This window comes from Coregonus lavaretus (assembly GCF_964263955.1).
Source record: "Coregonus lavaretus genome assembly, chromosome: 28".
Classification (NCBI taxonomy): Eukaryota; Metazoa; Chordata; class Actinopteri; order Salmoniformes; family Salmonidae; genus Coregonus; species Coregonus lavaretus.
Window position 1 is genome coordinate 23,691,228 of NC_140015.1, and position 25,302 is coordinate 23,716,529.

Here is a 25,302-nt window from a genome sequence, read left to right on the forward strand (position 1 = left end):
TGAATGCCCGGTGAGCCACTCTGTTTTTTTGTTTTTCCCAAATTCCACTCCTGCATGTTCCCCTAATATAAGCAAATGGAACGCAAGACCTAGGTCTGTCAACTGTGAACTTACATTTTTCTCTGCCTGTATTGTGTAGGTAGGCCCTAATGTTGAGTGCATTTTGCGCCATTCGAAATGGGATAGAGTAGTAACAAATACTAGGCTACTATTTTTTGTTTTACTACTGATTTTGTCAAATAGCATAGGCTAACTTTTGTGTATCCAGACAATGAATCAATTAACATAAATCATGTTGAGAGTTTATTATTATAGAGCGACAAACCAAAATAATCTACAACTTTTACATTTCACCTCTTGACCATTTTCTTACAGTTCTCATAGATATCCATTAGACTAAACAAATGAGGAGGTATTTGGAAGTTGTTGGTTAAGAGTATGTTGCTTAATGTTGCAGGTATTGTCCACTTTTCCTTCAAAATGCCATCGGTTACTCTCCACTGTCTTTTCCCTGTAAAATAAGAAATAGTAAGGATTTATTTGTATACCACTTCAGTATATCAGGTATGGTTAGTCAGATTTATTGTATGAATGCAGTAAGTTTGCTAGGCCATCCAATCACCTTGCCCATGTCACGACGCTTAACCCGCATCTTGTTGACCTGGGTCTCAGCATTGTCAGCACGCTCTTCAGCCTCCTCCAACTCATGCTGCACCTTCCTGAACTTGATCAGGTGGGTATTGGCTTGCTCCTCCTATAAAATGAAATTGGATTAAGTGTCAACATTTTGAAGGGAGGTTAAAAACCATGTGTGTAAACTGGTCTGGATTGAGTTGTACTCACAGCCTCCTCCACCTGTCTCTTGTAGGCTTTGACCTTCAGCTGTAACTTGTCCACCAGTTCTTGAAGTCTAATGATGTTATTTTTATCCTCCTCAGACTGTTTTAAAACAGGACACATTTTATGCAGCCTATGGCCTATTATGGAGAATTCTTAAAATTGCCATGCACCAAAGAACTGTGGTGATGAGGAATTCAACGGTGCAGTTTTGCATGCAGTGTATCCATCCAGCTGACATTTACCTGATAGGTGAGCTCCTTGATTCTGTGCTCATACAGCATCTGAGGCGTGTTTCTGCTCTGACTCTAGCTCAATCTCCAGCTCTCTCACCTGATGGAAACCAACAACTATTACCACCACATAATACAAGCATAACATTGTCATCTGCATCTTCAATAATAGTTAAGGTTCTATTATAATATTAACTATACAAACACTACCCTTGTCTCCAGTTTCTGGAGTTGCTTCTTTCCACCCTTCATGGCAATATTCTCTGCTTCAACTAGACGGTGCTGCAGGTCCTTGACGGTGATCTCCAGATTCTTCTTCATTCTCTCAAGGTGACCACTTGTGTCCTGCTCCTTCTTCAGCTCCTCTGCCATCAGGGACACTTACAGTAAATAAGGCGGAACATAGACGTACATCAGTGATAGCCTTTTTGGCCTTCTCCTCAGCGTTTCTGGCCTCCTGAATACTGTCTTCCAACTCATCCTGAATTGAGGCGAGATCAGCCTCAAGTTTCTTGCGAATGTTGATCAGGCTTGTATTCTGTAAAATATGTAATTCAGCAAATCACCATGGGGACATTTTGTATTTTTAGATTAAATGAGTTGTTGCTTTAGGGCTGAGGTGATTAAGAAAGTCGAGTACTGTACCTGTGAGTGCTGTAACTGCACTCTCTCGCTAGCACCCACTAGTTCTTGCTCAGCTGTTTTACGGCTTCTCTCAGTCTGTTCCAGAGTACCCCTCATCTCATCAATTTCAGCCTGCAACAGGTTGCTCCTGCGCTCAGACATGTCAACCTGCTCCTTCGTATCATCCTGTCCTCTAATAGCATCATCAAGGTGGAGTTGTGCTTCCTACGGGGGAATGAATTGATCAAAGTAAATGGAAATGGTGAAGTTTCTCCTATAACTGCAAAACAAACAGTATATTTCATGTATGTTTGTTTCCATCAGCTAACCTTGAGCTGATCTTGGATATATCTCAGCTGTTTTTGTGACTCACTGGCCTGCCTATTAGCATGGCTTAGCTGAATCTCCATCTCATTGAGGTCTCCCTCCATCTTCTTCTTAACTCGCAGGGCATCATTCCTGCTCCTGACCTCAGCGTCCAGATTGGTCTGCATGGAATCAATAACTCTCTGGCTGTTTCTCTTCAACTGGTCAATCTCCTCATCCTTTTCAGAAATCTTTCTGTCCACCTCAGACTTCACCTGGTTCAACTCCAGCTGGGCACAGAGGATCTTAGATTCGTCATGCTCTATAGATGCCTGAATGGGAGTTAATGTATAGTCAGAATAGACAGGAAGATATTGTAGTTGGGAATCGGGATAAATATGAGGTACCATCTTTACAAGTTTTACTATTACCTCTGCCTCCTCCAGGGCAGTCTGAACCTCTGTCTTCTCCTGTTCAGACTGTTTCTGTCACGGTTTCGGCCGAGGCTGCTCCTTCTCCTTGTTCGGGCAGGCTTCGGCGGTCGTCGTCCCCGGAGTACTAGCTGCCACCGTTCGATGTTTCATGTTTGTTTGGTTTTGTCTGGTTGTACACCTGTCCCTTGTTAGTGTTTGATTTTGTTTCCTATTTAGTTATCGTGTGTTGGGTCAGGTGTTATGTGTGATTATTATTGTCAGCTGTTGCCATTGAGGAGTTTCCTCTCTCATATCGTTGTATTTGAGAGTTCGCACTGCGTGCGCTTTTTTCTTGTTTTCGCACTGTTGTTTGTGCGTAATTTGTTCGTGCCACCCGGTTGGGTTGGCGACTCATGCCTGTTTGGATATACTAAAGTCTGTTGACGAACACCCTTGTTCCTGCGCTTGATTCCCTGCACCACATCCACACGCAGCGTTCTGACAGAATCACACATCCCACTATGGAATCAGCAGGAGCAGCCGCGCCAACGGACATTATGGAAGACCGTCTTCGTGGGCAGGAGGACAGGATCAACCAGATCGGTCACGCCCTGGATCAGGTGATGAACACTCTCCACCGATGGGAGACCAGCGGGGTACCCACGCCCCCACCTACCGGACCATCCCCATCGGTCAGTCCTCCTGTCCCCCTTCCGGAACCCAGCGGGATTCGGCTCTCCCTCCCGAGGGCGTACGACGGCTCCGCTGCCGGGTGTCAAGGGTTCTTGCTGCAAGTGGAGCTCTACCTCGCCACCGTACACCCGGCTCCCTCGGGACACGAGAGCGTCTCCGCCCTCATCTCCTGTCTCACCGGCAAGGCGTTGGAGTGGGCCAACGCCGAATGGAGGAGAATAGACGCCGCTACTGTTACCTATGCGGAGTTCTCCCGCCGCTTCCGTGCCGTGTTTGACCATCCACCGGAGGGGAAGGCGGCGGGGGAGCGTCTGTTCTACCTCCGACAGGGGATGAGGAGCGCACAGGCTTTTGCATTGGAGTTCCGGACTCTAGCGGCAGATGCAGGGTGGAATGAGCGGGCCCTCATAGACCACTTCCGCTGCAGCCTCCGGGAGGACGTCCAGAGAGAGTTGGCGTGCAGGGATACCACGTTGTCATTTGACCAACTGGTCGACATGGCCATTCGGCTGGACACCCTGCTCGCTACCCGTGGACGTCCCGGGTGGGGGTTGCCCATTCCACCTTCCAGCACCTCCGAGCCGAGCCCTATGGAGCTCGGAGGTGCTGGCGCTAGGGAACGGAGGAGTAGGAACCCGAGGGGGGCCGTTCCCTGCACCAACTGTGGCCGTGGAGGGCACACCGCGGCTAGGTGTTGGGGAAGGTCCCCTGGTGGAGGTGAGGTCAGGCCAGGCATTGGGGAGTCCTCCCAGGTGAGTAGGCGCCCTACTTACCCAGAGCTTTCTGTCGTTCACCTAACCTTGCCTGTTTGTTTCCCACAGGTTGCACCTCGTTCCCAGCATAAGGCGCTGGTAGATTCAGGCGCAGCTGGGAATTTTGTAGATCGCCAGTTCTGTGTAAAGTTAGGGATTCCCCTCCGTCCCGTTGATAAGCCTTTCCCTGTACATGCCCTAGATAGCCGTCCGTTAGGATCTGGGTTGATTGGGGAGGTCACAGCGCCTCTTAAGATGGTGACGCAGGGGGGTCATGAGGAGACGATTCAGCTCTATCTGATTGACTCTCCTGCGTATCCGGTGGTGCTGGGGCTTCCCTGGTTAATTACCCATGACCCTACTATTTCGTGGCGAGAGAAAGCTCTTACAGGGTGGTCTGCTCAGTGTGTGGGGCTGTGTCTGGGTGTTTCCATAGGGGCGACCTCGGTGGAGAGTCCGAATCTAATGCCAGCACTGCAGATTCCCCCTGAGTATGAGGATTTGAAACTGGTGTTCAGTAAGACTCGGGCGGCGCAGCTGCAGCCTCATAGACAGGGGGATTGTGCGATAGACCTCCAGTCAGGAGCAGCCCTCCCGCGGAGCCATGTGTATCCCTTGTCCCAAGAGGAGAGGAAGGCAATGGAAACTTACATCGCCGAGTCTCTGAGACAGGGATACATACGGGCCTCCACTTCACCCGCTTCCTCAAGCTTCTTTTTTGTGAAGAAAAAAGATGGAGGTCTGCGCCCGTGTATTGATTACCGCGGTCTCAATCAGATTACAGTGAAGTACAGCTATCCACTTCCTCTGATTGCGACTATGACGGAGTCATTACACGGTGCTCAGTTCTTCACAAAATTGGATCTTAGGAGCGCATATAACTTGGTGCGCATTAGAGAGGGCGATGAATGGAAGACAGCATTTAGCACGACCTCCGGTCATTACGAGTATCTCGTCATGCCATATGGGTTAATGAATGCTCCCTCAGTCTTCCAATCCTTTGTAGATGAGATTTTCCGGGACATGCAGGGGCGGGGAGTAGTCGTGTACATAGACGATATTCTGGTGTACAGTTCTACCCGAGCTGAGCATGTAGCCCTGGTGCGCCGAGTGTTGAGGAGGCTGTTGGAGCATGACCTATATGTCAAGGCAGAGAAATGTCTGTTCTTTCAGAAGTCGGTCTCCTTTTTGGGTTATCAGTTGTCTGCGTCAGGGGTGAAGATGGAGGTTGACCGGGTGTCAGCTGTGCGTAATTGGCAAACCCCAACCACTGTGAAAGGGGTGCAACAGTTCTTGGGCTTTGCGAATTATTACCGGAGGTTTATTCGGGGTTTTGGACAGGTGGCAGCTCCCATTACGTCTCTGTTGAAGGGGGGTCCGGTGCGCTTGCAGTGGTCAGCTGAGGCGGACAGGGCTTTTGGGAGACTGAAGGACCTGTTTACCTCAGCGCCGGTGTTGGCGCATCCGGATCCCGCTTTACCTTTCCAGGTAGAGGTAGACGCGTCCGAGGCTGGTATTGGGGCCGTTCTCTCACAACGGTCTGGCACACCACCTAAACTCCGCCCCTGTGCTTTTTATTCTAAGAAGCTCAGTCCGGCGGAGCGGAATTATGACGTAGGGGACAGGGAGCTGTTAGCCGTGGTACAGGCCCTAAAGGTGTGGAGGCATTGGCTTGAGGGGGCTCAACACCCTTTCCTCATTCTAACTGACCACCGTAACCTGGAATACATCCGGGCAGCTAGGAGACTGAATCCTCGCCAGGCCCGCTGGACTATGTTTCTAGCCCGGTTTGTGTTTAAAATCATTTACATCCCTGGGTCCCAGAACGGGAAGGCAGATGCCCTGTCTCGGCGATATGACACGGAGGAGAGGTCCGTTGAGCCCACTCCCATACTACCGAAGTCTTGTCTGGTTGCACCGGTGGTATGGGAGGTCGATGCCGAGATCGAGCGGGCGTTACGCACCGACCCAAGTCCTCCCCAGTGTCCTGTGGGTCGGACGTACGTTCCGCTCGAGGTACGCGATCGCCTCATTTATTGGGCTCATACGTCCCCCTCCTCTGGACATCCAGGTATCGGCCGGACAGTTCACTGCCTTAGCACTAAGTACTGGTGGCCAACGTTAGCCAGGGATGTGAGGATTTATGTCTCCTCCTGTTCGGTGTGTGCCCAGTGTAAGGCGCCCAGACATTTGCCCAGGGGTAAGCTACAACCCCTGCCCGTTCCACAACGACCCTGGTCCCACCTCTCGGTGGATTTTGTTACAGACCTTCCCCTCTCACAGGGGAATACTACCATCCTGGTCGTTGTGGATCGGTTCTCGAAGGCCTGTCGTCTCCTACCCATGCCGGGTCTACCTACTGCCCTACAGACCGCTGAGGCTCTGTTTACCCATGTCTTCCGGCATTACGGGGTACCCGAGGATATAGTGTCTGATCGAGGCCCCCAGTTCACCTCCAGAGTGTGGAGAGCGTTTATGGAACGGTTGGGGGTTTCGGTGAGCCTTACCTCGGGTTACCACCCGGAGAGTAATGGGCAGGTTGAACGTGTCAACCAGGATGTGGGGGGGTTTCTGAGGTCTTATTGCCAGGACCGGCCGGAGGAGTGGGCGAGATACGTTCCGTGGGCCGAGATGGCGCAGAACTCTCTCCGCCACTCCTCCACCCAACTAACCCCTTTCCAGTGTGTGTTAGGGTACCAGCCGGTTCTGGCACCTTGGCACGAGAGCCAGATCGAGGCCCCTGCGGTGGATGAGTGGGTGCGGCGCTCGGAGGAGACGTGGAACGCTGCCCACGTTCATCTGCAGCGGGCCATCCGTCGGCATAAGACGAGCGCCGATCTCCACCGCAGTGAGGGGCCTGTGTACGCACCTGGAGATCGAGTCTGGCTCTCGACCAGAAACCTGCCCCTCCGCCTGCCCTGCCGGAAGCTGGGTCGGCGGTTTGTGGGGCCATTTAAAGTCCTGAGGAGGTTGAACGAGGTGTGTTACAGGTTAGAACTGCCTATTGAGTACAGGAATATTAACCCCTCGTTTCATGTGTCTCTCCTCAGGCCGGTGGTAGCTGGTCCACTCCAGGATTATGAGATAGAGGAGATTCCTCTGCCCCCGTTGGACATCGAGGGGGTTCCGGCGTACACTGTGAGGTCCATCCTTGATTCGAGACGCCGGATGGGGGGTCTCCAATATCTCGTGGAGTGGGAGGGGTACGGCCCGGAGGAGCGGTGCTGGGTGCCGAGGAGGGACATATTAGACCTGTCCCTGCTGACCGAGTTCCATCGGGGTCATCCTACGCGCCCTGCTCCGCGTCGTCCTGGTCGTCCCCGAGGCCGGGATCGGCGCACGGCTGGAGCCGCGCGTCAAGGGGGGGGTACTGTCACGGTTTCGGCCGAGGCTGCTCCTTCTCCTTGTTCGGGCAGGCTTCGGCGGTCGTCGTCCCCGGAGTACTAGCTGCCACCGTTCGATGTTTCATGTTTGTTTGGTTTTGTCTGGTTGTACACCTGTCCCTTGTTAGTGTTTGATTTTGTTTCCTATTTAGTTATCGTGTGTTGGGTCAGGTGTTATGTGTGATTATTATTGTCAGCTGTTGCCATTGAGGAGTTTCCTCTCTCATATCGTTGTATTTGAGAGTTCGCACTGCGTGCGCTTTTTTCTTGTTTTCGCACTGTTGTTTGTGCGTAATTTGTTCGTGCCACCCGGTTGGGTTGGCGACTCATGCCTGTTTGGATATACTAAAGTCTGTTGACGAACACCCTTGTTCCTGCGCTTGATTCCCTGCACCACATCCACACGCAGCGTTCTGACAGTTTCTTTGACTTTTCAAGCTCATTAATGGTTTTTCCTGTTTCCCCTAGCTGTTCAGTGAGATCCATAATTTCCTCTAGAAGAAAAAAAACATTTCTCAGTAAGCTTAATTGTTTCTATATAATGTTTCTATACTTAAAGATTGTGTGTGGTATGAGAGCATTTACTAAATAAAGATCCTTGACATACGTTGCATGTTTTTGTTTTCACGTTTGAGTGTTTCGAGATGTTCAAGAGATTCCTCATAGGCATTCTTCATTTTGAAGTTCTCAGTGCCCATGGAGCGAACCTCTTTCAAGGATGCCTCCAGCTCTGCCTGACTCTCAAATTTCTGCTTCCATTTCTGCCAGGATCTACAAATTACGAAATATTACATAGACAGGCTATATTTGTCATATAAATAAACACATGGTAAAGCATCATAAACATGTATTTCTAAAATAGTAGGTATGCCATCTTGCACATTATCAAAGTTTATTTGCTTCTTGTCCAGAGTGGCAGCAGCAGAGTTGGCTCTCTCAACATCCATCATCAGATCCTCCACATCCCCCTGCAGCCTCTGCTTGGTCTTCTCCAATGAGGAGCACTTGGAGTTGTTTGCCTCAACAGCTTCCTCTGCTTCCTGAAGACGTAGGGCTAGCTTCTTCCTGTAGTGGGAAACGTGAAATTCCATAATACCTTTCCCTTTGGTTGAAGCGATCACGTGGACAAAATAGATCAATTGTGTTGGATCTTACTTGGCCTCTTCAAGTTCCTCAGTGCGCTGGGTGGCATCAGTCTCATACTTGGTTCTCCACAGAGCTACCTCACTGATGGCCTTGGACATGCTCCTCTGCAGCTCAGCCTTGGACTCCTGCTCTTCCTCATACTGCTCCCGGAGCAGATCACAGTCATGGCGGGTTCATTGTAAACCATATGCCAGGGCATTCTTAGCCTAATATGGAAAGGAAATGTCATGGGCTTTTTCTTCACAAACATAACATTTTAGTAGCATATATTATGTTGACCTTAACATCCTCCTCATTCTGCCTTTTCAGCTCTTCTATTTGTTGGACATAGGCTTGTTTGCCGCGAGTTAGGTGTGACATTAAGGAATCCTTCTCCTCAAGCTGTTGTGACATCTCCCCTGAAAATGATCAAAATAGAAGTTCAGAAATATGTAAATGTGAACATTGGCTTTGACTATTTGGACGTGAAGTTTTCACCATTTTCTGTCTGCAGTCGAGCTTTCTGGCTTGAAAACGAACATGAAACATAGATCGGTGGCAGCTAGTACTCCGGGGACGACGACCGCCGAAACCTGCCCGAACAAGGAGGAGGAGCAGCCTCGGCCGAAACCGTGACAGTACCCCCCCCTTGATGCGCGGCTCCAGCCGTGCGCCGACCCCGGCCTCGGGGACGACCAGGAGGGCGCGGAGCAGGGCGCGCGGGATGGTCCCGGTGGAACTCCGACAGGAGAGATGGGTCTAGGATGTCCCTCCACGGCACCCAGCACCGCTCCTCCGGGCCGTACCCCTCCCACTCCACGAGATACTGGAGACCCCCCATCCGGCGTCTTGAGTCCAAGATGGACCGAACGGTGTACGCCGGAGCCCCCTCGATGTCTAGTGGGGGCGGAGGAGTCTCTCCTATCTCACCTTCCTGGAGTGGACCAGCTACCACCGGCCTGAGAAGAGACACATGGAACGAGGGGTTAATATTCTTATATTCAATAGGCAGATGTAACCTATAACACACCTCGTTCAATCTTCTCAGGACTTTAAAAGGCCCCACAAACCGCCGACCCAGCTTCCGGCAGGGCAGGCGGAGGGGTAGGTTTCTGGTAGAGAGCCAGACTCGATCTCCGGGTGCGTACACCAGCCCCTCACTGCGGTGGAGATCGGCGCTCGCCTTGTGACGACGGATGGCCCGCTGCAGGTGGACGTGTGCAGCGTTCCACGTCTCCTCCGAGCGCCTCATCCAATCATCCACCGCAGGGGCCTCGATCTGGCTCTGCTGCCAAGGTGCCAGAACCGGCTGGTAACCTAACACACATTGGAAGGGGGTTAGGTTGGTAGAGGAGTGGCGGAGAGAGTTCTGGGCCATCTCGGCCCAGGGAATGTACCGAGCCCACTCCTCAGGCCGGTCCTGGCAATACGACCTCAGAAACCTACCCACATCCTGGTTGACTCGTTTTACCTGCCCGTTACTCTCCGGGTGGTACCCTGAGGTAAGGCTCACCGAGACCCCCAAACGCTCCATGAACGCTCTCCATACTCGGGAGGTAAACTGGGGGCCTCGATCAGACACTATATCCTCGGGTACCCCGTAATGCCGGAAGACGTGGGTAAATAGTGCCTCTGCGGTTTGTAGGGCAGTAGGAAGACCCGACATAGGGAGAAGACGACAGGCCTTAGAGAACCGGTCCACAACGACCAGGATGGTGGGATTCCCCTGAGAGAGGGGAAGGTCTGTCACAAAATCCACCGAGAGGTGGGACCATGGTCGTTGTGGAACGGGCAGGGGTTGTAACTTACCCCTGGGCAGGTGTCTGGGCGCCTTACACTGGGCGCACACCGAGCAGGAGGAGACATAAACCCTCACATCCCTGGCTAACGTGGGCCACCAGTATTTAGTGCTAAGACAATGCACTGTCCGGCCAATACCCGGATGTCCAGAGGAGGGTGACGTGTGAGCCCAGTAAATGAGTCGATCCCGAATCTCGAGCGGAACATACTTCCGACCCACAGGACACTGTGGAGGGCTGGGGTCGGTACGCAACGCTCGCTCGATTTCAGCATCGACCTCCCACACCACCGGTGCCACAAGACAAGACTCCGGTAGTATGGGAGTAGGCTCAACGGACCTCTCCTCCGTGTCATACCGCCGGGACAGCGCATCTGCCTTACCATTCTGGGACCCAGGGATGTACGTGATTTTAAATACGAACCTGGCGAGAAACATACTCCATCGAGCCTGGCGAGGGTTCAGTCTCCTCGCTGCCCGGATGTACTCCAGGTTCCGATGGTCAGTCAAAATGAGGAAAGGGTGTTGAGCCCCCTCAAGCCAATGCCTCCACACCTTAAGGGCCTGAACTACAGCTAACAGCTCCCTGTCCCCGACGTCATAATTTCGCTCCGCCGGGCTGAGCTTTTTTGAGTAAAAAGCACAGGGGCGGAGTTTAGGTGGCGTGCCGGACCGTTGAGAGAGTACGGCCCCTATACCGGCCTCAGACGCGTCCACCTCGACCTGAAAGGGTAATGCGGGGTCCGGATGCGCCAGCACCGGAGCCGACGTAAACAGGTCCTTCAGTCTCCTAAAGGCCCTGTCCGCATCAGCTGACCACTGCAGGCGCACCGGACCCCCTTTCAGAAGGGACGTGATGGGAGCTGCCACCTGTCCAAAACCCCGGATAAACCTCCGGTAGTAATTCGCAAAGCCCAAGAACTGCTGCACCTCTTTGACAGTGGTTGGGGTTTGCCAATTACGCACAGCTGACACACGATCCACCTCCATTCTCACCCCTGACGCGGACAACCGATAACCCAAAAAGGAGACCGACTCCTGGAAAAACAGACATTTCTCTGCCTTGACATATAGGTCGTGCTCCAACAGCCTCCTCAATACACGACGCACCAGGGCTATATGCTCGGCTCGGGTAGACGAGTACACTAGAATGTCATCAATGTACACGACCACCCCTTGCCCCTGCATATCCCGGAAAATCTCATCTACGAAGTATTGGAAGACTGATGGAGCATTCATCAACCCATATGGCATGACGAGATACTCGAAATGACCTGACGTGGTACTAAACGCTGTTTTCCATTCGTCGCCCTCCCTAATGCGCACCAAGTTATACGCGCTCCTGAGATCCAGTTTTTTGAAAAACCTCGCTCCATGCAATGACTCCGTCATGGTCGCAATCAGAGGGAGTGGATAACTGTATTTCACAGTAATCTGATTGAGACCACGGTAATCGATGCATGGGCGCAACCCTCCATCTTTTTTCTTCACAAAAATGAAGCTCGAGGAGGCGGGAGAAGTGGAGGGCCGTATGTATCCCTGTCTCAAAGATTCGGCTATGTAAGTTTCCATAGCTTTTCTCTCCTCTTGAGACAAAGGATACACGTGGCTCCGTGGGAGCGCTGCTCCTGCCTGGAGATCAATCGCACAATCCCCCTGTCTATGAGGAGGCAACTGCGTCGCCCTAGCTTTACTAAACACGAGAGCTAAATCCCCATATTCAGGCGGAATGTGCAGTGCGGGCACTTGGTTTGGACTTTCCACCGAAGTCGCCCCTACGGAAACACCCAGACATCGCCCCTCACACTGAGCAGACCACCCATTGAGAGCCCTCTGTTGCCACGAAATAGCAGGGTTATGGGTGCTTAACCAGGGAATTCCCAGCACCACCGGGTACGCAGGAGAGTCGATCAGATACAACTGTATAGTCTCCTCATGACCCCCCTGCGCACACATCCTAAGTGGCGCTGTGACTTCCCTAATCAACCCCGACCCCAACGGGCGGCTATCTAAAGCATGAACGGGAAAAGGTTTGTCAACAGGCAGGAGAGGGATCCCTAAATCTAAACAAAACTTCCGATCAACAAAATTCCCAGCTGCGCCTGAATCTACTACCGCCTTATGCTGGGAATGAGGTGCAACCTGTGGAAAACAAACAGGTATACAAAAGTGCGCAACAGAGAGCTCTGGGTAAGTGGGGTGTCTACTCACCTGGGAAGGCTCCCCAGTGCGTGGCCTGTTGTCTCCTCCCTCGGGGAACCCTCCCCAGCACCTGGCCGCAGTGTGCCCTCCACGACCGCACTTGGTGCAGGGGACAGGCCCCCTCTGGCTCCTCCTCCTCCTTTCTCTAGCGCCAGCACCCCCGAGCTCCATAGGGCTCGGCTCGGAGGTGCCGGAGGGTGGAATGGACGGACCCCACTCGGGACGTCCACGGGTGGCCAGCAGGGTGTCCAGACGGATGGACATATCGACCAACTGGTTGAAGGTGAAATTGGTGTCCCTGCAGGCCAACTCACGTTGAACGTCCTCCCGTAGGCTACATCGAAAATGGTCGATGAGGGCCCCTTCATTCCACCCTGCGTCTGCCGCTAGAGTCCGGAACTCCAGCGCAAACGCCTGTGCGCTCCTCCTCCCCTGTCTCAGGTGGAATAGACGCTCCCCCGCCGCTTTGCCCTCAGGTGGATGGTCGAACACGGCCTTGAAGCGACGGGAGAACTTGGCGTAGGAGATGGTGGTGGCGTCCATCCTCCTCCACTCGGCGTTGGCCCATTCCAACGCCTTGCCCGTGAGACAGGAGATGAGGGCGGAAACGCTCTCGTGTCCCGAGGGCACCGGGTGTACAGTGGCCAGGTAGAGCTCCACCTGCAGGAGGAACCCCTGACACCCGGCAGCTGTTCCGTCATACGCCCTCGGGAGCGAGAGCCGAATCCCACTGGGTTCCGGACCTGGGACTGGTGGACCGGCCGATGGGGGTGGCAGGGTAGGTGGAGGTGTAGGTACCCCTCTGGACTCCCATCGTTGCAGGGTGTTGATGACGTCCTGTAGAGCGGTCCCCAGTTGTCTGATCTGGTCATCCTGGCCGCGGACATGCTCCTCCAGCGACTCAGGCGTGACTGTTGCTCCTGCTGATTCCATTCATATAGGTGTGTGATTCTGTCAGGGGTGCTGAAGGTGGGTGTGGTGCAGGAATCAAGCGCAGGACGCAGAAGCTAAGTCCAAAAGACTTTAGTGAATTATTCACGTAGTACACGAGCACAATAAGCCCGGAGGTGGAATAAAGGTGCACACAGGCGTCAAACAAAAGGTGCACTAACATGTGCGAAAACCTCTCCAAACAACGGAGGGAAGTACGTAGCTCAGAACACCAAACAGAAGAGCAATCACACACAACACCATACACACACAACGAGAACTAAATAGGACACTAATGAGGACTAACTAGACACAGGTGTACAACATCAAGACAAAACCAAACGAACATGAAACATAGATCGGTGGCAGCTAGTACTCCGGGGACGACGACCGCCGAAACCTGCCCGAACAAGGAGGAGGAGCAGCCTCGGCCGAAACCGTGACATTTTCGAGTTTCTGCTTAACTCTTTGGAGGTTGTCAATCTGCAGAGTAGCAGAGGTAGCATCATGCTGTAGCGAAGACTCCTCCAGGTCTCGACGCAGCTTCTGAAACTCAGCCTCACGCCTCTTGTTCATGTCAACCTGAGTAGCAGTGGCTCCACCAGCCTCCTCAAGTCTCTCACTGATCTCCTCAATTTCCGTGGAGAGGTCAGCCCTCTGCTTCTCTACCTTGGCCAGAACAGCACGATCAGCCTCAGTTTCCTCCTCAAGTTCCTCGATACGAGCCTACAGGTTGACAAACTATGTTCAGTTTACAGTAAAATAAATGTTGGTAACACTTCCTCTGTGTATAATGTATATATATCCTAGCACACCCATGGTGCATTTATCCATAAGTTAATTAAGCCATTAGACAAATACAGTAAGATTTTCTTCACCTGAAGCTCTTTGATTTTCTTCTGAAGTTGTGCAGAAAGAGACTGTTCCTCCTCAACCTTACCCAGCAGCTGTGACCCCTCAAAGTCTTTCCTATTCAATGCAACATTAGACAATGTCAAAGTACTGTGAGGTTCATACAATATTGGTGTAGTTTTAGTTATAGGGGGATTTTGTGTGTTATGTTTAAGGTTTAATCCTGTTTTGTGCATGTGTTTGAGGGAAAAAGTTGTCATACTTCTTGAGCTTCTCATCCAGCTGCTGCTTCTCATTCTCCAGGTCCATTAAGGTCTCCTGAGACAGCTTCAGGTCACCCTCCAGCTTTCTCTTGGCTCTCTCGAGGTCCATACGAACCTTCTTCTCTTGTTCCAGGGAACCTTCAAGCTACATACATACAAATAAAATACTGAATACTGTACATGTACCTTATTTTACATTTCACACATCATCACGCCTGTGTTCATTTAATAAACTAACTCACATCATCAACTTGCTGTTCCAGCTTGGATTTGGCTTTGTTCAGAGTGTTGACTTTGTCCTCCTCTGATTGCAGGTCATCCAGTGTTTGTTGGTGGGTCTCTTAGAGGGCTTTCTTCTCTTTGGTCAGTTTAGCAACATTCTCATCTTGGGACATGATCTCTTCCGTAAGATTTTTCACCTGAAATCATTATGAAGTGTTGTTGTGAAACTGTTTAAATGGTTTGAACCCTGAGAAAGCCTAATGGAAGTAGGTGGACTACCTTGTTCTCTATGGCATGTTTCTCCTTCTCCACTTTGGCTAAGGTGAGCTCTAAGTCATCCATGTCTTTCTTGAGCTCAGAGCACTCATCCTCCTGCTTCCTCTTCTTTGCAGTCAGCTCAGCATTCACTTCCTCCTCATCCTCCAGTCTTTCTGTTACCTCCTAAGTTTTTGTTCCATCTGGATCTTGCTTTTGATTAGGCCCTCACATCTCTCTTCAGCATCCAGCAGATTATCTGATTCCTAATTAGTCAGAAATAATAAAATTTTGTTTATATAATAACAACTACTAAAGTGTTATAATGTTAGTTGCAGATGTATTTCACTATTTATTAACCTAATTTGGGAATACTTACACCCTGAACTTGAAGGAGAAGGTCATTCTTCTCTTGGACAATGGAGACCATCTTCTCCTCAAGCTCCTTTCTCCTGCTTTCTGATTTGGCCAGATCCTCCTTGCACTTAGTGAAGTCGACCTTCATTTGGGCCGTCTCTTTTTCAGATTCTGCACTCTTCAGAAGAGGCTTGAGTTTGAAATATAGCTTCATCCATGGCCAGTGTTTCACGTTCATGAATGAACGGAAGTTATATTGTATGGTGTAAATGGACTCCCTATCAAAGTAAAATCAAGATTATTCTGTTAGTTTTCATTCAAAATGGACTTATATGATATCCCAGAGTTTAGGCTGTGAGATTGCAATAGACCCGTGTTGCCTTAGTTTCTGGCAATCCTCTTCTGGTACTCCAGTCTGACAACGTATCCACGACACAGTGCCTGAGTGGATCTCACAACATGGGCTAGGCGCTCATCTCTCATCTCCTCCAGAGCACCCAGGAGACCAGCTTTAAAAAACACCTGAAAAAGAGGAGTTTGGTTTACTATCAATATAGTGTTTGTGCATTACTATTACAGTGTGGATTTTGTATACAGTGTGAAAAGTGCACCTTGGTGTGGCCAAACTTGTACTGAGTATGATCCACATCAATGGAGCCTAGCAGTTTCTCCACAGCCTTCTTGTTGTCCATGAACTGTCCCTCTGGGATAGCACTGGCATTCAGGATCCTGTACCTGAAACACATGGGACCAAGCATTAGTACTGAATACACTAGATACAGTATACTAAGTAGTCCCTAACGAAACCGATGTCAGTGTGCTGCTAACAGTTTAGCTTCCTCCACTGTCGCTATCCCCATACCGAGCTCGAACCAGTGATCCTCTTCTCACATACAGCTGCCCTCCTTGACAACTTACCAACCGTTTGAGCTATACAAAAGGTACCAATTGGATAGCTCCATCGGCAACATTTCAAGCTAGCTGTGGAGTGAGCTTAAGGCACATTTTTAACTCAATTACTCTAACATGTGCCTCTCAATTTACCTCTGCTTGAAGTCCCCATAAAGGATTCTGCTTGGGAATCCCTTCCTGCAGATTCTGATACCCTCCAACACACTGTTCCAGCGTAGCTGGTGGATAACCAATTGGTTTGCCATGGCACCTATGATGAAAGCATAAAATGACATTTAGCAGTATCTCAAGGCAGTAAAATTTTCTGCGGTTGAAATCAAGCAGATTATCCTGAGTACCTGGTGTTTTGGTCTCATTTGGAATCAAACACCGCAGAAAGTGAGGATGGGTTGTTCTCAAGTTTGTCATGAGCTTGCCAAGGTTCTCCTGAAAATATGTGACACAAAAATGTATCAGGAAGTATAGGTATATAGGCTATATACAATAGCTCATGTGGGGAGAGAAGTGTGTCTTCTTTTGTCTATGCAGCACCGCACATAGATCAACACTTTACCCTGAACAGAGCGGAAACTGTTTGGAACGATGCTCCCTTCTTCTTAGCAATTTTCTTGGCCGCACCACCTGCCGCAGGCTCTGAAGAAACGATGTTGAAATAATGATAAATAATGCATGGCATGTTATTTTAGCTATGGGAGATTAATAAAGATGACCTTCATGGTCAGTTGATCTAATTTGATCAGGTAATATAAACTTTAAATGCATGGTTACCATCTGTTGGAGAGAAGGTCGCATAAAGCATACACGGTATTTTGACAGATGACTTCTGGTACAGCTGCAGAACACACTCGTTCAATGGGTCCTTGTTCTTCTCTAGCCAGCCAGTGAGACTGTAGTCCACATTACCAGCATAGTGCACCAGGGAGAAGTGGGCCTCAGGTTTGCCTTTGACAATCTTTGGCTTTTGGAAAGCTTGGTTCTTTCCAAGATGCTGGTCGTAGAGTTTGTTCTTGAAAGAAGTGTCTGTTGACTTAGGGAACATACATTCCTCTTCAAGGATGGAGAAGATGCCCATTGGCTGGTCGACAAGAGATGATTAATTACTGAGAAGAACTGGTCATATGCAGAAGAACTGGTCAAATGCAGGGCATTCAACATTATTCAATCAATGTATATGGTTTTTGACAGTACCTTGTCAATAAGCTCAATGCAGGCAGCCAAGTCCATTCCAAAGTCAATGAACTCCCACTCTATCCCTTCCTTCTTGTATTCCTCTTGTTCCAACACAAACATGTGGTGATTGAAAAACTGTTGCAGTTTCTCATTAGTGAAGTTGATGCAGAGCTGTTCCAATGTGTTGTACTGAGGGAATATGAAAGTAGCATGAAAATAAATGCCTGAGGATCAATGTATGCTTGTATCATTTCACAAAACATTAGTAATGAAAGGTATCAATATGTTGGAACCATACTTCAAAGATCTCAAATCCATCAATATCCAGAACACCAATGAAATGTTGTCTGGACTGCTTTGTATCCAGTTGTTGGTTGATCCTTAAGACCATCCAATCTTCTCATAGACTGATTTGGCAAGGGCTCCAATGGAGTTATACACCTATAATGTATAGAAAATATCCTCTTAGTTAACCATTGCTTAGTCTAAAGACACGTATTGTCCATGTCTTGTTGCCTTACTTGCTGAACGCTTTATCCTTTGGTGACGTACTCATTCCCAACCTTTACTCTGGGATAGCAGAGATTTTTGAGCAGGTCAGCAGAGTTGAAGCCCATCAGGTATGCTGCTTTATCAGCTTCTGTATGGCGAACACATAACAATGCTTTACAAACAGAGGAGACAACCATCAATTCATTACATTACAACTTTTCTTTTGTTAATACCTGTTCTGTATGACAAAGATTGATCACTACCTGATTAATTGTATTTGATTCAGTTATGATATACACGATCATGTGATGAACATTTTCTAGAGTGATGTCCCCCTCACCCTCGGTGCCATCAGGTTCTGCCTGTTCCTCACGCTGCTTCTGCTTGAAGTTCATGTTCCCATAATGCATTATGGCACCAGTCAGCTTGTAGATGCTCACTTTTTCATCAGCAGTAAAACCCAGGATATCAATGGCTTCCTGTGACATAAAAGAGGGACATCAAATCAAAGCTATCTGAAAAGAAACCATGCATATTTGATTCCCTTAACTCAACTCACATCAGTAGCTATCAACTCCTCTGCAACGTCTATGCTCTTCACAGTGATTTCTCCTTGACTTATAAAGGCAAAGTCATAGGGGTTGGTGGTGATGAGAAGTATATCTGAAAGGGGGAAATTAAATTAGAGCAGGGGTATTCAACTGGGGTCTGCAAAGATTATTTTTTTAAAGAAATGTTTTCCCCAATGTTTTTATGAATATCGCTAGCAACAACAGAATAGACAAATTTAGAAAAGAGGACAATATCTTCGTTCTTGTCACGCCCTGACTCTGGGGACTCTTATTTGTTGAGTCAGGGTGTGATTTTCTATGTTGTGTATTTCTATGTTGGCCGGTGTGGTTCCCAATCAGAGGCAGCTGTAGCTCGTTGTCTCTGATTGAGGACCATATTTAGGCAGCCTATTGGCACTAGTGGTTTGTGGGATCTTGTTCCGTGTGAGGTATGTTGTTTGTGTACCGTGGACTTCACGTTTCGTTTAGTTTGTTGTTTTGTCGCTTGTTTATTCGTTCCAAATAAACATGTATGCATATCACGCTGCGCCTTGGTCTGACCCATCTGTAAACGAACGTGACAGAAGATCCCACCAAACGAGGACCAAGCAGCGAGTCCAGGCAGAGCGGATGGCCATGTCACAGGTGGCCAACTTGTGGTCATGGGAGGAGATATTCGCGGGGAAAGGACCATTGGCGAAGGTAGATGCCCAGGCAGGAGAGGAGCAACGGCAACACAGAGGAAGCCGGTCGAGGAAGAAGCCCGAGAGACAGCCCCAAGAACATTTTTTGGGGGGGGCTAAAAGGGTGGTTGGCGGAGCCTAGTGTTAGAGCAGAGCCAACTCCCCGTACTCACGCGAGAAGGCGTATGACTGGGCAAGCTCCGTGTTATGCGGAGCTACGTACTGTGTCGCCAGTGCGCCGGCACAGTCCTGTACGTCCTGTGCTTGCACCACGCACGTGCCGTGCGAAGATGGGCATCCAGCCAGGACGGGGTGTGCCGGCTCAACACTCCTGGTCTCCAGTACGCCTCCTCGGTCACGCATATCCTGCGGCAGTTCTACGAGCTGTATCGCCAGTGCGCGTGCACAGCCCAGTGCGTCCTGTGCCAGCGCCCCGCACGTGTAGTGCGAAAGTGGGCAGCCAGCCAGGACGGGTTGTGCCAGCTCTCCGCTCCAGACCTTCAGTTCGCCTTCGCAGTCCGGTCCGGCCCGTTCCTGCTCCTCGCACCAAGCCAGTGGTGCGCGTCGCCAGCCCGGCCCGCACCGTTCCTGCTCCTCGCATCAAGCCAGTGGTGCGCGTTGCCAGCCCGGCCCGGCCCGTTCCTGCCCCTCGCACCAAGCCAGTGGTGCGCGTCGCCAGTCCGGCCCGGCCTGTTCCTGCCCCTCGCACCAAGCCAGTAGTGCGCGTCGCCAGCCCGGCCCGGCCCGTTCCTGCCCCTCGCACCAAGCCAGTGGTGCGCGTCGCCAGTCCGGCCCGGCCCGTTCCTGCCCCTCGCACCAAGCCAGTGGTGCGCGTCGCCAGTCCGGCCCGGCCTGTTCCTGCTCCTTGCACCAAGCCAGTGGTGCGCGTCGCCAGCCCGGCCCGGCCCGTTCCTGCTCCTCGCATCAAGCCAGTGGTGCGTGTTCCTAGTCCGGTCCGGCCCGTGCCTGATCCAGCTCCGGTCAGCTGCTCCAGTCCGGAGCCAGAGTAGTCCGCTCCACCGGTGCCTGATCCAGCTCCGGTCAGCTGCTCCAGTCCGGAGCCAGAGCAGTTCACTCCACCAGTGCCTGATCCAGCTCCGGTCAGCTGCTCCACTCCGGAGCCAGAGTAGTCCACTCCACCGGTGCCTGATCCAGCTCCGGTCAGCTGCTCCACTCCGTAGCCAGAGCAATCCACTCCACCGGGGTCTAGTCCAGCTCCGGTCAGCGGCTCCACTCCGGAGCCAGAGCAGTCCGCTCCACCGGTGCCTGATCCAGCTCCGGTCAGCGGCTCCACTCCGTAGCCAGAGCAGTCCGCTCCACCGGGGTCCAGTCCAGATCCGGTCAGCAGCTCCACTCCGGAGCCAGAGCAGTCCGCTGCACCGGTGCCTAGTCCAGCTCCGGTCAATGGCTCCAGTCCGGAACCTGAGCAGTCCGCTCCACCGGTGCCCGGTCCAGCTCCGGTCAGCGGCTCCAGTCCAGACCCAGACGTCAGCCCCTCTCCAGGTTCGGGGTCTCCCACACCGGGGTCCAGACAGGGCTTGGAGTATAGTGGGAGGAAGGAGAGGGGAAGCAGCGCGCCGAGGTCCAGACCAGACCGGGGGCGCAACAGGGAGGCGGAGAATAGGTGGTTGTCATGCCCGGAGCCGGATCCGCCTCCGAGGCGGAATGCCCACCCGGCCCCTACCCTGTTAAGTAAAGGTTGTGCGGTCGGAGTCCGCACCTTGGGGGGGGTACTGTCACGCCCTGACTCTGGGGACTCTTATTTGTTGAGTCAGGGTGTGATTTTCTATGTTGTGTATTTCTATGTTGGCCGGTGTGGTTCCCAATCAGAGGCAGCTGTAGCTCGTTGTCTCTGATTGGGGACCATACTTAGGCAGCCTATTGGCACTAGTGTGTTGTGGGATCTTGTTCCGTGTGAGGTATGTTGTTTGTGTACCGTGGACTTCACGTTTCGTTTAGTTTGTTGTTTTGTCGCTTGTTTATTCGTTCCAAATAAACATGTATGCATATCACGCTGCGCCTTGGTCTGACCCGTCTGTAAACGAACGTGACAGTTCTAATGATGTCTACTTTATTTCTCTACTCCTAATATTGAGCAAATTACACTCATTGGAGCCAATTACACTCATCTGACATACGTAGGCTTTGAAAAAGCACCCGTAAACAGGCTACCAGTGCATTTTTATCTCAATATCAAATCATTTCTGGGTAACAATTAAGTACCTTACTGTTATTTGTTTTAATTTCAAATGGTCAAAAAGAATATGGTCTGAGTGAGGAAAATTCGCTGTTATTGGCAGAGAGGTTTGGAACTCTCTTTCCTATTGGTCTATTAATTAATAAATTATGTCACCATGGAAGGCTAAAACTCCATCCCACCAAAACAGGCTGAAATTTCAGGTGGTCTTTTCAAACAGCTCTTAAACTAAAAGGATATTATCATAAGTTTCACAATTTCACAGTATTATTTCAACCTCATAGTGTGGAAATACATATATATAAAACTGGAAAATCATGTTTTGACTGCACTGGGCCTTTAACCAGCTAACCAGCTGCTCTTAGCAAAAATGTATTTGGAGTTATGATTCACCTGATGACAAGACATATGAAAACCTTTTTTTTGCTAACGATGGGGGTCCCATATGATGGGGGGTCCCGTATGAAGGTGGTCAAGTATGATCGGATTTCCGTATTATTTGCTCATGTGTGTGTGTGTGTGTGTGTGTGTGTGTGTGTGTGTGTGTGTGTGTGTGTGTGTGTGTGTGTGTGTGTGTGTGTGTGTGTGAGACTCAGTAAGAGAGATAATGTAGTATGTCAAGATTTTACATACCAATAAGCTCTGGCTTCTTATTGCAAGTAAGCTGGTAGAATATATGGTAGCTCCTCTCAGCACCCAATTGAAATGTCACTCGAGATTTTTCCAGCAGATCTTTCAGTAACAAAGCAGAATAAATTCAACATGACTCATACAGTATATGGATCAATTTAGGAAATGCATTTTAGCAACAAAGCAAATGTTGTACTTACACACTTCAATATCTGCTGAGGCCAGTTTACCCGTTGTGCCAAAGTGTATTCTAATGAATTTGCCCTTTTTGAGAAAATAAAAATGTCTTACTGTAAGTTTAACATTGTTCAGCTCTTATTGCTACACTTCTGTGTAAAAAACAATTCTGTTGGATTCTGGTTTCACTCACAAAGCGAGAGGAGTTGTCGTTCCTCACAGTCTTGGCATTCCCAAAAGCCTCCAGCAGAGGGTTGGCCTGGATGATTTGATCCTCCAGGGTTCCCTGCCACAAGAAAGGAAATGTATCTGACATCCATTCCTGTACAGCACCAGTCAAAGCCCATTCCTGTGCAGCACCGGTCAAAGCCCATTCCTGTGCAGCACCGGTCAAAGCCCATTCCTGTGCAGCACCGGTCAAAGCCCATTCCTGTGCAGCTCCGGTAAAAGCCCATTCCTGTACAGCACCAGTCAAAGCCCATTCCTGTACAGCACCAGTCAAAGCCCATTCCTGTACAGCACCAGTCAAAGCCCATTCCTGTGCAGCTCCGGTAAAAGCCCATTCCTGTACAGCACCAGTCAAAGTCCATTCCTGTACAGCACCAGTCAAAGCCACTGCACTACAAAAGGCATAAGCTTACCTTTATCTTGCTGGCTGGTTCTTTTTTCTTGTCTGCAGACACTGCGATTGTCGCAAAGTACTGGATGACATGTTTGGTGTTTACAGTCTTGCCTGCACCGGATTCTCCACTGTTGAAGAAAAATATCAGATTATTGTGTCTGTCACGGTTCAGACAGACGACCAGAGGACCACAATTGCGTCACACCAGAAAGTTTATTAAAACTTAAGGGAGAAGGGAAGTAGGGAGTGAGTGAAGGCTCCAGGGGTAACAGGGATCCCGTCCAATGTGCTGGGTCTGTGCCCCCCCCAGTGGCAGCGATGCGTCCTATGACGCCGGTGGTGGGTGGTCCAGAAGTCCTGGGGGGGGGGGGGGGGGACACACAGACACAACGGGGCGGATGAAACAAGGCAGCAGTACAGTTCAAGGGAAATCCAAATACGTTGTAGCAAGGCAGAAGGCTGGTCAGAGTTACCGGGATTGAAGAGTAGTCAGGAGTCGTTATGGCAGAAAGCAGGTCTGGTTTTCCTGGGGCAGAAGAGTATCCAAGAATCAGGCAGGTCCGGGGTCACAAAACAAGGGTGAGCCAGAAGCGTGAGCAAACAGGTTCCGGGTGTGAGCTTTGCAGACGATCTGACAAAGGAGAGCTGAAAGACAGGGCTTTAAATACTGGGAGAGGTTAGTGGGTAATGCAGCGCAGCTGGCAGAGTAATTAGAGCAGAGCAGAGCAGGGACAGGTGGAGCTAGTTAGGCTGAGTAGAGAGAGTGGAAGATAGTGGAAACAAATTAAGGTGGTAACCCGGTGGAGTGAGAGGGCTCATGACAGAACCCCCCCCCCAAGGGACGGCCCCAGAAGTCCCAAGAGCAACACCACGCCGGGCGGGAGGAGGGGAGCCGGAGGAGGGCTAGAACTCCTCCGAACGGTCCGAGTGAACGTCCTCATCCTCGGAGGAAGCCGGAGGGCCGTGGTCGGGAGATGGGACAGGTCCCGAGACAGGATCAGGCACAGGACAGGAAGCCGAGCGGGCAGGACGGTTAGGGACCCCTCTGGGGCGGCCCCTACGGATTGCAGGTTGATCAGGATGCCGTTGGTGGAAGGCGGTGATGAGAGTCCTATCCACAATCCGACTAGCTGGCACCCAGGTCCTTTCCTCAGGTCCATAACCCTCCCAGTCAATGAGGTACTGGAGACCCCTACCCCTCCGTCTGGACCGAAGCAGGCGGCGGACAGTGTAAACCAGACCACCATCGACGAGCCGTGGAGGAGGAGGACAAGGCGCAGCAGGGACCAGCGGACTCTCATGAATGGGCTTAATCTTAGACACATGGAAAGTGGGGTGCACCCTCATGGAATTAGGCAGTTGGAGCCGGACAGCAGTTGGGCTAATCACTCTTATAATAGGGAATGGGCCAATGAACCGAGGTGCCAGCTTTTGCGACTCCACCCTGAGTGGCAGGTTCTTCGATGACAACCACACCCTTTGACCAACATGGTAGGTGGGAGCAGGAATTCTCCGACGGTTGGCCCCGGTAGTGTAGCTGGCAACGGATCTGAGGAGTGTGGCTCGGGCTTGTGACCAGGTGCGGCGACATCGACGGGCAAAAGCAAGTGCAGATGGGCAAGTAACCTCCCCTTCCTGGCTGGCAAATAGAGGAGGCTGGTATCCATAAACACATTGGAAAGGGGACATACCGATGGCAGAGCAGGTCAGAGAATTGTGTGCGTACTCCACCCATGTCAATTGCTGCGACCAGGAGTGGGGGTTGCGTGAAGTCATGCATCGCAGTGCCTTCTCGAGCTCCTGATTTGCCCGCTCTGACTGCCCATTGGATTGGGGATGGAATCCGGAAGTCAGACTGACTGTGGCTCCCAGCAGGTGACAGAACTCCTTCCAAAAAGCGGAGGAGAATTGTGGACCACGGTCAGAAACTACATCCTTTGGCAGTCCGTGGATCCGGAAGACGTGTTCCAGGACCACCTGGGCGGTCTCCTTGGCGGTTGGGAGCTTGGGGAGGGGAATGAAGTGTGCCATCTTGCTGAATCGGTCAACAATGGTGAGAATGACGGTCATGCCACTTGAAGGGGGCAGCCCCGTGACAAAGTCAAGGGCGATGTGAGACCAGGGACGTCTGGGCACAGGCAGGGGCTGCAGCAATCCGGCTGGGGGCTGGCAGGACGACTTGTGTTGGTTGCAGATGGGGCAGGCTTGGACGAATTCCCGTACATCCTTTCTCAGAGAGGGCCACCAGAACCTCTGGGCGAGCAGGTTGTAAGTGCGGGTGGAGCCAGGGTGACAAGCTAGGCGGGAGTCATGTCCCCACTGAACGACCTGGGACCTCAGGTTTTCGGGGACAAAAAGGCGGTCAGCTGGGCAAGTGCTGGGACCTGGCTGGTTACGGAGAGCTTCCAGCACCTGTTCCTCAACATCCCAGGTCAGAGCTGCTACGATGCAGGGACTTGGCAGAATCGACACAGGATCCTTGGAGGGGGTGTCATCCTTCTGGAATTGACGGGAGAGGGCGTCTGGCTTGGTGTTGCGTGATCCAGGCCGGTATGACAGAGTGAAATTAAACCTGGTGAAGAACAGGGCCCAGCGGGACTGCCTGGAGTTCAACCGTTTGGCC

At 51.0% G+C, this 25,302-nt stretch overlaps 1 pseudogene across 1 annotated transcript in view; it reads right to left on the minus strand.

The window, feature by feature from the left end:
- Nucleotides 1-490: 490 nt before the first annotated feature.
- Nucleotides 491-25,302, minus strand: part of LOC311103186 (myosin-13-like) — a 33,141-nt pseudogene continuing 8,329 nt past the window's right edge. Inside the window, exons 5-39 of the transcript in view lie at nucleotides 22,699-22,807; nucleotides 22,251-22,343; nucleotides 22,081-22,144; nucleotides 21,884-21,982; nucleotides 18,379-18,482; nucleotides 18,160-18,298; nucleotides 17,849-17,967; nucleotides 17,626-17,768; nucleotides 17,346-17,516; nucleotides 16,926-17,232; nucleotides 16,711-16,790; nucleotides 16,496-16,583; nucleotides 16,290-16,407; nucleotides 15,857-15,980; nucleotides 15,631-15,767; nucleotides 15,268-15,523; nucleotides 14,913-15,154; nucleotides 14,654-14,830; nucleotides 14,411-14,556; nucleotides 14,175-14,265; nucleotides 13,757-14,022; nucleotides 8,865-8,893; nucleotides 8,667-8,785; nucleotides 8,397-8,593; nucleotides 8,123-8,306; nucleotides 7,849-8,012; nucleotides 7,665-7,735; nucleotides 2,432-2,485; nucleotides 2,024-2,332; nucleotides 1,716-1,919; nucleotides 1,281-1,608; nucleotides 1,083-1,170; nucleotides 844-939; nucleotides 623-754; nucleotides 491-511 (exon numbers count right to left, since the gene is read on the minus strand). The product of the transcript in view is annotated as a myosin-13-like (transcript). The remainder of the gene's footprint in view (nucleotides 512-622; nucleotides 755-843; nucleotides 940-1,082; nucleotides 1,171-1,280; nucleotides 1,609-1,715; nucleotides 1,920-2,023; nucleotides 2,333-2,431; nucleotides 2,486-7,664; nucleotides 7,736-7,848; nucleotides 8,013-8,122; nucleotides 8,307-8,396; nucleotides 8,594-8,666; nucleotides 8,786-8,864; nucleotides 8,894-13,756; nucleotides 14,023-14,174; nucleotides 14,266-14,410; nucleotides 14,557-14,653; nucleotides 14,831-14,912; nucleotides 15,155-15,267; nucleotides 15,524-15,630; nucleotides 15,768-15,856; nucleotides 15,981-16,289; nucleotides 16,408-16,495; nucleotides 16,584-16,710; nucleotides 16,791-16,925; nucleotides 17,233-17,345; nucleotides 17,517-17,625; nucleotides 17,769-17,848; nucleotides 17,968-18,159; nucleotides 18,299-18,378; nucleotides 18,483-21,883; nucleotides 21,983-22,080; nucleotides 22,145-22,250; nucleotides 22,344-22,698; nucleotides 22,808-25,302) is intronic.